This window comes from Parasteatoda tepidariorum, chromosome 11, assembly GCF_982258835.1.
Source record: "Parasteatoda tepidariorum strain Cologne lab strain chromosome 11, Ptep-v5.0, whole genome shotgun sequence".
NCBI lineage: Eukaryota > Metazoa > Arthropoda > Arachnida > Araneae > Theridiidae > Parasteatoda > Parasteatoda tepidariorum.
Window position 1 is genome coordinate 85,380,495 of NC_141765.1, and position 14,271 is coordinate 85,394,765.

General features: G+C 29.8%; 2 protein-coding genes across 3 annotated transcripts in view; both read right to left on the minus strand.

The window, feature by feature from the left end:
• cu (NADP/NADPH phosphatase nocturnin) overlaps window positions 1-8,787 on the minus strand; it is a 131,442-nt gene extending 122,655 nt beyond the window's left edge. For both annotated transcript variants that reach the window (XM_071187930.2, XM_071187931.2), the window contains exon 1: window positions 8,647-8,787. The gene's annotated coding sequence lies outside the window, so the exon portion shown is untranslated. The remainder of the gene's footprint in view (window positions 1-8,646) is intronic.
• LOC107440089 (uncharacterized) overlaps window positions 1-8,787 on the minus strand; it is a 29,913-nt gene extending 21,126 nt beyond the window's left edge. The window contains exon 1 of the mRNA XM_087155042.1: window positions 8,647-8,787. The gene's annotated coding sequence lies outside the window, so the exon portion shown is untranslated. The remainder of the gene's footprint in view (window positions 1-8,646) is intronic.
• Window positions 8,788-14,271: the final 5,484 nt, after the last annotated feature.

Here is a 14,271-nt window from a genome sequence, read left to right on the forward strand (position 1 = left end):
TACACAGCTCAGAGAAAAACTCTACAACTGATGCTAATAATCTGATACAATATTAAACGAAAGTGATTATAATTTATGTAATAAATTATTTCGTATTTTATAACCTCCGTTGAACAGCCGACTCAATTTTGAGTTTATGAATACCAATGTCAACTCTAATTTGAACCAAATCCAGAAGACAAGAAAACTCGTGTATCAAGTACAGGGAGAAATTTTATTTCATTGATGATTTTTGGGTGGAACTAATCCACATTTGCGTTACATGAAGAGGAAAACCGCGAAAATCTCCCTCGGATAGTCTGACGGCTAGGGGACTCTAACCCGTAATCTGTCAACCCCTTAAGATATCAACACTGAGATTGGAATTCGTATCGACAAGCCATCGCTGGGATTCGAACAAAGGTCACGCTCTACCCCTGATACGCCACTGTTCTGTAATAAAATATGACATTTTTTTAAAACACTACACAAAGAAACTTTTATGTGAAAGTATAATATATAGAAGCCAAAATACTATTATTGGTAGCGTATGCTTTATAATCTAAATAAACATGAGTTTCTTAACAATTTGTTTAGAACGATTAATAAGCCAAATTATTATCTGAAAATCCGCACATTGTTTTCTCGTAGAACAGAATTTTTATTTCGGTTTTTCTCATTTAATTACTATTAGTTCAGATAAATAAACAATTAAAAATTGTATTTTTTATTTAAGATGAGAGACATAGTTTTCAGATAATCAGAAATTTTCAAAAGCAATTGATTTGACAAGAATCGAAAAAAATGTTTCAGGGGAGGAAGAAATGACTAGGATTGACCACTACGAGGCTTAGCATATTTTATTAAGCCAAATTATTATCCGAAAATTCTCACATTGTTTCCTTATAGAACAGAATTCGGTTTTCCTCAATCGATTACTGTTAATTCAGACAAATAAATAAATAATTAAAATTTCTTTAGTTTTTCTTTTTTTCCCCCAAATGAGTAACATATTTTTCAGACAATCAGAAATTTTCGACGTCGAACGATTAAAGCAATTAATTTGACAAGAATCGAAAAAAATGTTTTAGGGGAACAGGAAACGACTAGGACTAAACAAGAAAACGGGTAATTACTCATAGACAATTTTCAATACAAAACATTCTAAATATATTATATATTTGACAATTAATGAAAATATATTATTAAATAATGTTTGTGAATAGTTTTTTTACAATCAAATTATGGCTAATTGAAGCATATAACTACTCAATACTTTTACTTCAACAGGGACGTTTAACAGACTGGTACACAATGTGGAAATGGGATCCTCAATTAATACGGTCCCTGCTTTCTAACTATAAAATAATTTAATTGAACAGCAAAAGAAATCGCATCATTATCTTTAAAATTAATTTCAATGTATTTTGAAGAAATTTATTTCATTATAACCACAATTATAACATTAAAATTCCAAAATATAGAGATTTTTATTCAAGATGACTAATGATTAATATCTCTCACCATTTCAATTTCTTTAAATAAAAATTTCTTTGATCAAAAAACAAACGTAATTTCAAGATGACAAATGAACAACTTGAACAAATGTAATTCGAAAGGTTTGTTTAAAAATTAAAGATGAAGGGACTCTTTTTACTTTAAGTACAGTAATAATAAGAAGAAGAGTAAGAAAAAAATTTCCTCAAGGAAAGTTCAATACCTGTTATAATTTCATTTTATTAAAGGAGGTAAAACGTAAAAGCAAATTATCTAATTCAAAAATACTACATAAATTTTTTGTCATATTGTTCCTATTACATTAATGCATGGATCCCCAACCTTTTCGTATAAAATAACACCTATTAGAACATGGTCGGACAGCGGGCACCATTTATATTTTTAGTGCGACTTTTTTAGTTGGAATAAATACATTTAGATAATATTTTATTAAAAACTATAATAATTTTAGCGTGATCGAAAAGTGGTGATCGGAAGGCACCATGGTGTCCTCGGGATCACCAAAAACCAAATTATTTTTTATGTGATTCTCTTTTGAGAATGATTGTGCACCTATACGCTAACATATTCCAAGCACCCGGAGTAAAAATACTATTTCACTGTTTTTCTTTCAATTCATAGTTCTATGTCATTATATCGCTATATTTTTTAAAAAAAGAAGGAGATTAATTAATTTATCTAAAAAGCTGAATCATAAATTAATGTACGAAGTTAATATCATAAATTAATAATATTTTATATACATATGTGATTTAGGTTAGTAAAATACCCGCTTTAAGCTCTTTTATGGAGCGAGTTAATTTTTTTTTTAGTTTTATGAAAATTAATCTATGAGTTGAAAAATTTACAGGCAAGTCAGATGTTGCTGGCAAACTATAAGGTTCACGCTTACTTTGCTAGGAGAAAAAAATGGAGAAAAAACGAGTATGACTCATTTCATTGAAATGATGAAAAAGCTACAACGAAAAGAAATCAAATGCCATATTTGGGTCTTAATTGTTCGATATTTTATACTGATCGACCCCAGAAAAAATTCACCGCTTTCAAATAAAAACGGAAAATTAAACTAGAGCAATTTTTTGCGTCTTTTTAACTAGTAAATCACTAAATCACATCACAAATTTATCATATATCCCCCCCCCCCCCAAAAAAAAACAGAAAAATAAGAAGAAGAAAAACCTCTAAAAGGATTAAACGAAAAATTATTTTCGTATTTTCTTTCTTGGCAGGATTCCAGAATAAGATGACAGTAAACAACATTAGTAGGGATGAAAAATAACTCTTGACGCATTTGTACTAATCTTTATAGAGGAATTCAAATTTATTCTTAAATAAATCAAACAGATTAAGCTAGCAGAAAATGATAACGAGATAACTTACAAAAATAACAACATTTAAAGAACTGCAAGAAACAAAATAAGGGTGATTACTGAGTATTAAGAAAACAAAAATGATAGTAGTTTGCACAGCAAACCAAAAATTAATTATTAGTACTAATATTTATTAGTACTAATTGATAATTTGGCTTCACATTACTTCAACAAAAAACTTTGCCATCTTGAATTTTGAATTAAATTTTTCATGGATTTACGTTTTCCAGTTTTCCGTTCTTTGCTTTCAACATACTTTTGATAATAGAATTTTTTTTTTTCTACATAACAGTATATTTTTCAGAAAAGGTCAAAAATAAAAGCGCCTCTTTATTAGATTAGAAGAAATAGCATTTGCTAACTTCCAGTTCTTCGATGAAATTTCTTTCAAAAATATAAAGCTATAAACTATACCGTTAAATAGGTAAGTAAATCAATACAGTACATTTGTCGGTTTTCAAATTATTCAAAAATTACTATTATAACTATTGAAAATCGGTCGAACAATTTTATTAACGTAAATTACGCAAAAACAAAAAGCGTCGTTGAACAGCTGACCCAATTCTGACTTTACGACGACCAATGCTCACCTTCGTATCCTTATAATTTTGAACTCAATCTAGAAGACAAGGGAACTCCTGTATCAAGTATTAAGAAAAGTTCGTCTTTGGGCAGGACTTTTTCAATGGAACTAACCCGCATTTGCGTTACAAGGAGAGGAAAACCTCTTACGATTAGCCTGACGGTAAGAGGACTCTAACCCATGATCCGTCCACCACTGAGGATATTTGACGTCAGAACTATGATTCGTGCTAGCCGGATGCGGAATTCGTATCGACCCGCCATTGCTGGGACTTGAACCCAGTCACTTTATTGAAAGGCAATCGCTGAGCCACGGAACAAAAATCAAAAACAAACAAATTTATACTAAACTACCTTTCAAAAAAGAAAAAAAAAACTGTATTTTAATTCTGTACATTAGCCTGTGTTTAGACTTTTTCTAAAATTTATTTCTCATTATTTTTGAAGTAGACGAAGACAGAGTCGGACGAATCTGAAAAATTCTTATTATGCAAAATCTTATTAATGTTTATTATGGAGAAAAAGATATCAAAAATCGAAAAACAGACAAATGCATAATACTAAACAACCATTCAAAAAAGTACTGTGCGGGTATAATTTTTCCAGAAAAAAAATTAAAATTCTAACTCCAGACTTACGCAAGCTATATTTTCTCCCATCAACTTTGAAGACGCGTTGTACTTTACAAGTTTCGAAAGATACTGCCACTTACACCATTTTATTAAATAAAGAAAACTAAAAGCATATTCATAATTTTTCTCTCCGTCTACTCCGCTTTAACGATTGAGTTTAGTCGATAGCCTGTTAAGAGCTCAATTCCATGGTGTCTAGTGTAAAGCACGTGATAATTTTTAAACTTTTATGGCTTCTCGAATTTTCTCTCACATTTGAGGTAGGTATTTTATTTACGTCGCACAAGAGCTGTACAATGGGTTATTGACGATGGTATGGGAAACATCACTGAAGATGATCCGAAGATATGCCATTGAAATTCTCTGCGGAGGGGATGGTTCCTCCTCTTTGGTAGCCTAACGATCTGAGAGCGAAGTCGAGCACTTTACGGTGAAACAGTTTAACGAGGTCCAATACCGTGCACCCTCGGTCACTAAGTAGGCTGATCAAGGTGGTCACCCACCAGCTTACTGATGTTTGATGCTTACTCTAGGTTTGCTAGGACTCACTTCGTTCTTTTTAATTTTAAAATAGTAATGGAGGTGACAGCGAATTTGCGAGTAAAAGCTTCTCCCATGGTACGGCGTTCTCTTGAGAAAATGTAAACATACCATAGCACATGGGATCACAAATCACGGTTCTGAGGGTGAAAATCGCGAAAACTTCATGCACGTTTCGACGTCACACTGGAAGACCATTGCAAAATATTCTCTAAACTTGCTAGCTACAAAAAAAAATGTGTTTGATTAATCATTATAAAAGTTGTTTGAAGTGGCGCCCGCCGACATCATTGCATAGTTACAACGACGTAAAAACGGTTCTCAGAGGTGCATGAAGCTGTGCTTCTGATGTCTACCGAAGGGATGATAATCCGCGAAATGAGATCCTTCGGAGTAATTTAGGTAGGGCAAACCTTAACTGACATCTACCTTTCGTATCCTCTAGATTCAGAGCCTGTGTGCGTTTTTCGTGATTTTCACCCCCTCATCTCAACGTGGTTTTTGACCCAGTGCTCCATGGTATATTTTCATCCTCTTTATACCTTTTGTCCCCCTCTGAATTCGTCTGTCTTATTTTTAAACACCCTATATGTATCAAAAGATACTGCGATGCAGAATTAATATTTATCATCAGTTTATTTGTGAAAATTAGATAAAGATGATTAAAATCAATATTATTTTCCCCATCCATCTACACATCTTTGGCTGTTAAGCTCAGTCAGAAAGGAAGAGGCCTCTTAACATCAATTGAATGAAATATTAGTCATGATTATCGACAGAGTAAGCGCATTTTCATTTATTTTATTAGGTTAATTTAATGTTTTGTTCTTCTTTAATGAAAGGGAAATAAAAGCTATTGATTACTAATTTTATTACAAGCTTTTTACTCTATTCATATGGTCAATGTAATAAGTGCTCAAAATTTTCCCAATATATTAAAAGAGTTTTACATTAAAACAACATTTCATAATTTAGAGGTAGGATTTTTAGCAAAATTACATAGTATATCATATGCCAAACACTTATATCAAGAATTAAAAAAATAAAACTAAGTATCAATTTTAATGCCATACATAGCATAGCTTTGTACTTAAAGTAAGGAATTTCCAAAATTCTTGAAATGCATTACCACGAAAATATTTTGCGATTTTTTTTTACTACAAAAATATACAGACAAAGAGAATGATAATAACTTGAATTAATTTTTAAACACAAGTTTGACAGCTGCCCAGTCAAAGAGATTAGAAATATTTTTATAAAAATCCACAACTCAATTTTTCCGCCTTGATTATTCCGATTAAGTTGTTATGTCGTAGCTGTTTACTACAGTTTAACGAAAAATTTATTTTTAATCTTATTCTAATTTATAAATAATGTTGCTTAATCCATCTATATGTTACCCACAATCGAACTATATAGTTTACGAAGAAATTGTAAAAATCTAAAACACTTCACTTGTGGATGATAAAAAAAAAAAAAAAAAAAAAAAAAAAAAAAAAAAGATAAAAAAAAAAAATTTAAAAAATGCTAAATCTGGTCTGTGTGCCTAAAATACTACGCGTGCTTTTGCGGTCGTTATGTATAACAAATGTAATAAAAGATGCAAACTTAAGATTAAATATTAACTTTAATTGCCGTTTTTGGCTTATTTAAAATTGAAATATGTAAGTACAACCCAAAAGTTCTAGTTAAAATTCATTGAACTGAAAAAGACTCTGCGCTTTCTGTATTTTGAGTACGATTCCGTAAACTACAATTAGTGTTTTCAGACAACAATGTTTTTCATATTTGCAGAACTTCTCTAATTTTAAACTCTCTTGCTTAAAAATTTATAATCTTGCATCTAGAAGAAACATGTATATTCATCTGCAACACTATCGTAAAATTCTAAAATTTATCTGCCGAGCGTACGATAAAGTATTTGTTTAGAAATATTGCACTTAGCAGGTATTTAAATTCTATGGAAAAATTCTAAAATTTATCTGCCGAACGTGCGGTAAAATATTTGTATTGAAATATTGCACTTTGCAAGTATTCAAATTTTAAAAACCAAGTATGTTTACTACTACAAGTAACTGCACTACTGAATATAAGTACTTTAATTAATTGAAACTTTATTAGCTAGAAATTTATTATCGGAAAAAAGATAAGTGCTGTCAAATTTAAATGAAGAATCTTCTTGATTCAAATTATTTTCAACTTATTAAAATGATTCATCATTAAGAATAAAATTTCAGAAAATTATCTAAGCGATGGGTAAATAAAGTTAGTAAGTAAATGAAGCATAAAGCATTCTTAATCTTTAAAAATAACAAAACTCTACATGAATTTAAAAAAAATAGTGATGTTCATTTCTTTTAAAATTTGGTTAATTTTTGTCTACAATGGCAAAAATATTTGTAGCGCCCGCCGCCGTGACAAGCTGATTCTGCTACCGGGTAGTGATCAATTTAGTTTTCAGTGCAAATAGGATTTTTTTTTTACTGCATTTGCAATTTTCGGATTAATTAAATAATAAATTCAGAGTTTTTGTTAAAAACTATAGAAATTATCACGTTTGTGATTTTTTTTTTAAAAAAAAAGAAAAAGAACTGTTTTAGGAAATTACAATTAAAAGCTAAAGAAATTTTTTTGCTTTAACTTGTATAAATATGATTTACTTAAATAAAATAGTTATTGTTCAATTGTGAATCAACTTAAAAAAAATATTGTCTCTAAATTTAAAAACTCATTTTGGTTTATTAATTTCTTTTGTGTTTGTCAGCAAGGACACATAAAATTTTCGTGTCGTCTAAATCTTTAAGTATTTTAATGAGGAAAACGTTACGTGATTAAAATTTGTCAAATAAATATTTGACGAACGCAGTAAACGTAAATTTCCCGCGTATTAGTCTCCTTCAGAATTTTTTCATAGTGTATTTTTTAATAGACTATTTTAATTAACATATAAAACAGGCAGCAAAAAAGAATTAATTGATGCAATGACAGTGACAAAAATGATTTGTTAGGTAAATTAGAAACAAGTGTCAAATTAATTCGATATAAAAATATGTAGCTCGTCATTATGTGTCAAATAAAGAATCTGCATGCAAAAACGTGTTCAATAAAATAAAACATTTTATACAAAAAAAATATGTGATCAAAAAAGTATTTTTAAATATAATTGGCAATTTATTACATTATTAATTGCTTATATTTATTCTATTTTTAAACTGAAAAGGAAACTAAGATTTCCACGTAATTTCATAAACTATGCTTTACATACTGAAAGAAATTCTTTGACATTTATGAGATTATCTAGATAAAGAAAAAAATTTATATTAAATGTTTCAAGTCTTGTTTATGAAAAAAAAATTTATTTATCCTTTATAATTTCATATTAGAAAAGAAAACTTGTTCGAAATAAAGCATTAAAACTTAAATATATAACATGCATATTTTCACAAAATTGTGATATATAATGTACGCTAAATTATATAAACGACATTAAAAAAATTAAATAATATAGAATTTTGAAATACAATTTTTTTTTTTTTTTTTTTTTTTTTTTTTTTTTTGCTTTCGAAAATACATTCCTAAAATTGTGAGTTTTATTAAATGCATTTAAAAAAATATAACAGAAGAAAGTCTCGAGATTCTTTTGACCAATAACCAAGTGCTCATAATTATACAAATGTTGAAAGTATTTATAAAATCCCACACTGAATTACTTAAGTTTTTCTGATAAATATGTAATATTCTTTAATTAAAATAACAAATAAAAAATATTTTTACTAATAATAATATTTCCCTGGAGATTTTTAAACAAATACTAGTATGGAAATAAAATTTCTATAGATTAGGAGCATCCCATATAATTTTTAATAATTCATAGTTAAAAAATCACTATTCAATAAGCACATGGATACCCCCATGAAACGTACTGCGTTTGAACAGACCCACTCACAGTGTATCCTCGTGAAAATTGCAAACGATAACACAAAAATTAAGAAGGAAACAGAGTTAAGAAGGATGTAAAGAGTTACCTTGAGTTATGTCATTTATAATCTCGTTCAATTAATGTTGTTCCATATAAAACAGTATGAATTTTACGGATTCAAAGCCAATAAACATTCTGTATCATTTTAAGCATCTTCACTTTTCTTCCCCATGTACCGGCTTTTCCACTCCCTCTCTCTCCTCTTTTGTTCAGTTCACCCCTCATGAAATTGGCGAACAGGGTTGCAAGGAAGAAGAGAAACTCTCCAAACGCCGCCAACACGCTGTTAAAAGGAAAGAATTCGGTTTTATGTCATTCTCAGCAAAATCGCTCGCACACGAACCTCGAATTAAGTCATGCACAATTGACGTGTAAAGTTTACTGACTTAGCGTGAGAATTTGGTTTACATAGATTTAGGTGCTTACCTAAGTCTTTATATATGCGCCCTATCTTAGACTTACCACACAAAAAAAATTTAATATTATGATAAAAAACAAGAACACTACTGTGATGAGATTTTCGGGTATTTATAATCATTAATTTAAGACAATAAAAATCATAATTGCGATAAAAAGGTGAAATTTAGAAAAGGGGCTGAATTGAAACATTGCATACACTCACCGCATTAAAATGAAATTTGCCTCTATAATGCGAGAAAATAATACACTATCTTACAATAATTATATTCAAAGTTTAATTATGAGTTAATGTTATATATTAAGAAAAGTAAAAAATATCTTATAAATATATATTGTTTTTATTTTTTGTCATTTTTCCTGGAGCGTTCACCTTCACCCCGCGTTGCGGAGATTGCTTGATTATTATTTATTCCCCTGGTTAGGATTTTGATAGAATGGGATTTACATGATGTTTTCCAAGAAGCTAAAAATATTGGGAAAGCTGGATTTAAATTTCACTTTGTTTCCAAACAAAATATATTTAAATTCATCCCATAAAAAGTAATAATAAATAAATAAATAATTTTAATATTTTCATTTTGTTATGTCTGATAGGGCATTCACTGCAAGGACATATGGTTCTTTTTTCTCCGTAATTTAACTGGAAAACTGCTAGAGCAGGAGAAATGCTTTAGCTAAAGTAGCGAACTTCGCAATCGCTCAGATTCAGAGCAATTCAGAAATTTCTTCAAGTAGATTAAATTTAAAAATTGGACACAATTGTAATATATATATATATATATATATATATATATATATATATATATATATATATATATATATATATATATACAGTGGAACATCGTTTATACGACGATCACTTATACGACGTTTACATTTATACGACGTTTTAGTATGGTCCCAAATCATTCCTATTCATTTTAATGTAAAAATATATCGTTTATACGACGCACAGAATCGGTTATACGTCGGTTTTTAGATTTTTTTCACGTTTATTTAATTTTTTATTTTTCTTGTGTATTTTAAAAAAGGGCGGAATTTGCCAATATGAATGATACAGAAAAATGTGCCAACAAGAATGCTTGGATGACGACCGTAATTTTTACTAGATGACTGAAAAAACTAGACAATGTTATGAAGAGGCAAAAACGAAAAATTTTGCTATTCATCGACCAATGTCCAGCGCACCCATCGATACTAATTATTTTGGAAAATGTAAGAGCTCTCTTTTTTCCTGCAAATTGCTCAAGTGCGCTTCAGCCATTTGGCCGTGATTAGAAATTTAAAATTGCATCATAGAAAGCAGTAAGTTCAACTCGCTATTTAAAGCATTGTAGAGACTAATAGCAAGAAAATATAATTAAAGGTAACATACATTTAAATTGCTCACTGAAATTTTTCTTCTTTGGTTATTTGTTTGTTTTGCTTTGTCTAATTTAGAAATTTATGTAATTCAACACGTTAAACATTAAAATTAACTGAAAACAGAGTTAGTTTCAGTTTTAGAAGTAAAAATCGATTATACGACGTTATCGTTTATACGACGTTTTTCGGTGGTCCCTTCGGCGTCGTATAAACGATGCTTCACTGTATATATATATGTGGTGCCAGCTCCTGTACACAAAGCCGATCTCAGTTCTCTGTGGTGCCAGTTCCTGTGCTGTAACCCGATATCAGTTCTCAGATCCGTCAGTTAGAAGTCGCCTTAAGCTAGAAGTCCCGCAAGTCAATGCAAGCTAAAAGCTCATCCCTGTGCACGACGAGGAAGCAGTGGGGATTTCCCAGAAAAAGAGCGGAATGGAGAACGAACCGAAAAGACGTGAACTCCAAAGAGGAGCTTTGATTATTCAAAACTTTTAAAGACGAACTCTCATTTATTATTTTTTTGTTATTTAATCGTTAATTGTTAATCGTCCTCCCTATGTAAATTTAATCTTCAATATATATGTTTTTGTTTAAGAACGTGTCTTTTATTTAAGACGACCACTCATGCCGTCCCCACAATTTTCAGTAGTGGGATAAAGAAAAAAATTGATAGTGAATGAATGGATTATGAAAAAGTGAGATTCTAAAAAAAAATTTTTTTTCCTGAAACGATTGGATGATGAATGTAAAAATTGATGATGAAAAAATTGGATTGTGAATAAATTGATAGTGAAAAAAATTGAACTGTGAAGAAATTTCAATTTGAATAGAAAACAATTTTCATTTTTCTCGAAACAAATACTTGAACAATAAATAACCGAATATGAACAATAATAACCGAATGACGTTGTGATGAAACTTTCGTTTCTTGTTTAAGCTCATATCTGCAACAACAATTGGGGTATGTACATTTTTTTCATTGATTTAAAATGATTCTTAACGATATTAAGCAAGTAAGCAAAGCATTGAAGAATTTTAAGACTGACAAAATAAAACTTCTACATAAGTTTATTTTCGATGTAGAAGGCGATCGGTCAAACAGAAAACGATTAAGAAATTTTAATGGTTTCAGTTTTATTTTGGATAGCGAAGAATTTAATAATAAATTGAAAAATATCGAAAAAGAATTCACTCTTAATCAGTTAATAACTGTTTCCAATATTCTAAATATTTCATACGAAGGCAATAAAACAGAAATTGCAACAAACATTTTGACCTTGTTAATTGATTTGAATGAACTCTCTCAGCTCCTTAATTAAGCCGCCTACGCGTCTAGCTCTGAGTCAGAAGAATACTCCACGGAACACATAAACAATCAAAACGAAACTGAAACTTTAACTAAGAAGAAAGAGAATCATTTTTCAATGCTGTGCAATAATGAAAATAAAAACTTTGATTCTTGCTTAAGAGATAAAAATAATGGCAGTAGAAATTTTGAATTTCAAAATGTTGCTATTAATTATTCTGATATCGAAAGTACTATTTCTAAGTATAATGCAGAATCGCATGAAAATATTGTTCATTGGATCGAACATTTTGAAAAAATTTCAAAATTGTTTAATTTGTCTGATTTACAAAAATTTATTTTTGCGAAACGATCTCTTGGTGGTAACGCCTCTTTATTTGTCAGAACTGTCCCGGAAATAAATTCTTGGCAAAAATTAAAAGAAGCTTTGATTGATGAATTTTCTTTCGAAATTAATTCTGCTAATTTGCATGATCTTTTGAATCGACGTAGAATGAAGGATTCTGAATCCGCTCAAGAATATTATTTAAAGATGAAAGAGATCTGTAATTTCGGAAAAAAAGATGATGCTGCTTTTATGCATTATGTAATTAAAGGGATTAATGATAAACATGAAAACAAAATTGTTTTGTACGGCTGCAAAAATTTGTCCGAATTTAAAGAGAAACTTAAAGTCTATGAAATAATAAAAAGTGATTCTGCAAAGAGTAAAAGTGCTTTCGATAAAATCAAAACAAAACATGACTATGATAGTAAATATAATTCTTATGATCGAACAAAAGCAAAATATGATGATAGGTATAATGTAAGAAAAGATGTTTCAAATAGAAATAAAAATAAAAATGAAAATAATAATAAAAAGATAAGGTATAATACTGATGTTGAAACTTTTAATAATAAATTGTGTTACAATTGTGGTTCAAGAAATCATATTTCAAAATATTGCATACATAAAGATAAGGGTTTAAAGTGTTTTAAATGTGAAGCGTTTGGACACAAAGCTTCGCAATGTCCAAAATCAAATGCAAAAACGGAAGTTGCTACCTTAAATGTTAGCGTAGAGCCAAAGTTGTTTAAAATGGTAATAAATGATAACTTAAATGTGAAATCTTTGATTGATACAGGAAGTCAAGCCACTTTAATCAAAAGATCAATTTTCAATAAATTAAACTCTAAAGAACTATTTCCATTTAATTCTACTCTAAACGGATTTGGTAAATCAATAGTGACTCCATTAGGTTATTTTAAAGAAAGTATTAAAATTGATGATTTCAATTGTTTTTCTGAAATATGTGTTGTAGAAAATGATTTGATGCCTTATGACGCTATTATAGGCCTTAATGTCTTAATGCAGGGTGAAACAATTATCAATGAAAAGGGTATCACAATTAAAAATAAAATTCAGTGTTTTGATGAAGAAAACTATTTGTCTATTTTACCAATTGATCTTACTATATCTGATGATGTTGAAATTAACATAGATCCTTGTGTTCCTAATGCTTTAAAAAATAAGTTACAACAATTAGTTTTAGATTATGCGCCAGATAAACTTAAGACAACTAATGTGGAAATGAACATTTTGGTTAAAAATCAGGAACCGATATTTCACCAGCCACGTAGATTGCCGTTTTCTGAAAAAAAGACTGTAGAAGCTCAAGTCGCTGAATGGTTGAAACAAGGAATAGTAGAGCCTAGTTCTTCCGAAAATAGTAGCCCCGTTGTAATTGTTAAGAAAAAAGACGGATCTCCTCGTGTTTGTATAGATTATAGAAAATTGAATAAGATAATTGTCAAAGATAGATTTCCCCTCCCATTGATTGAAGACATATTAGATAGACTACAAGGTTCGAAAATTTTCAGTACGATTGATCTTAAGAACGGATTCCTACATGTCGATGTAAATAAAGATAGCAGAAAATACACTTCTTTTGTGACACATGAAGGACAATATCAATTTCTTAAAGTTCCGTTTGGACTTTGCAATTCTCCCGCCGTATTTCAAAGATTCATAAACACCATCTTCCGAACTTTGATTAATGAGGGTATAGTTTTACCATATTTAGATGACATTATAATTCTGTCTTTCTCCCTTGAAGAAGGTATTGAACGGCTTAATCGGGTGTTGAATATTGCTAGTGAATATGGACTTGATATTAATTTTAAGAAGTCCCATTTCTTAAAGAAGCGCATTGAATTTTTAGGTCATGTGATAGAGGATGGAAAAATATTCCATCTACCTTAAAAACCAAAGCAGTTCTCAACTTTCCTGAGCCAACAAATTTGAAAAAAATTCATAGTTTTTTGGGATTGACCGGATACTTCAGAAAATTCATTCCGAACTATTCTATAAAAGCTAGACCGTTGAGTGACCTGCTAAAAAAAGATCGTAAGTTTAAATTTAGCATTGAAGAAAAGAAAGCCTTTAATCAATTAAAAACTTTGTTAGCCCAAAATCCTGTTCTTTCAATATATAACCCTAAATATGAAACTGAATTACACACAGACGCCAGTTTAGAAGGATATGCTGCCATTTTAATGCAAAAACCCCCTGATGAAAAACATTTTCACCCCACTTACTAT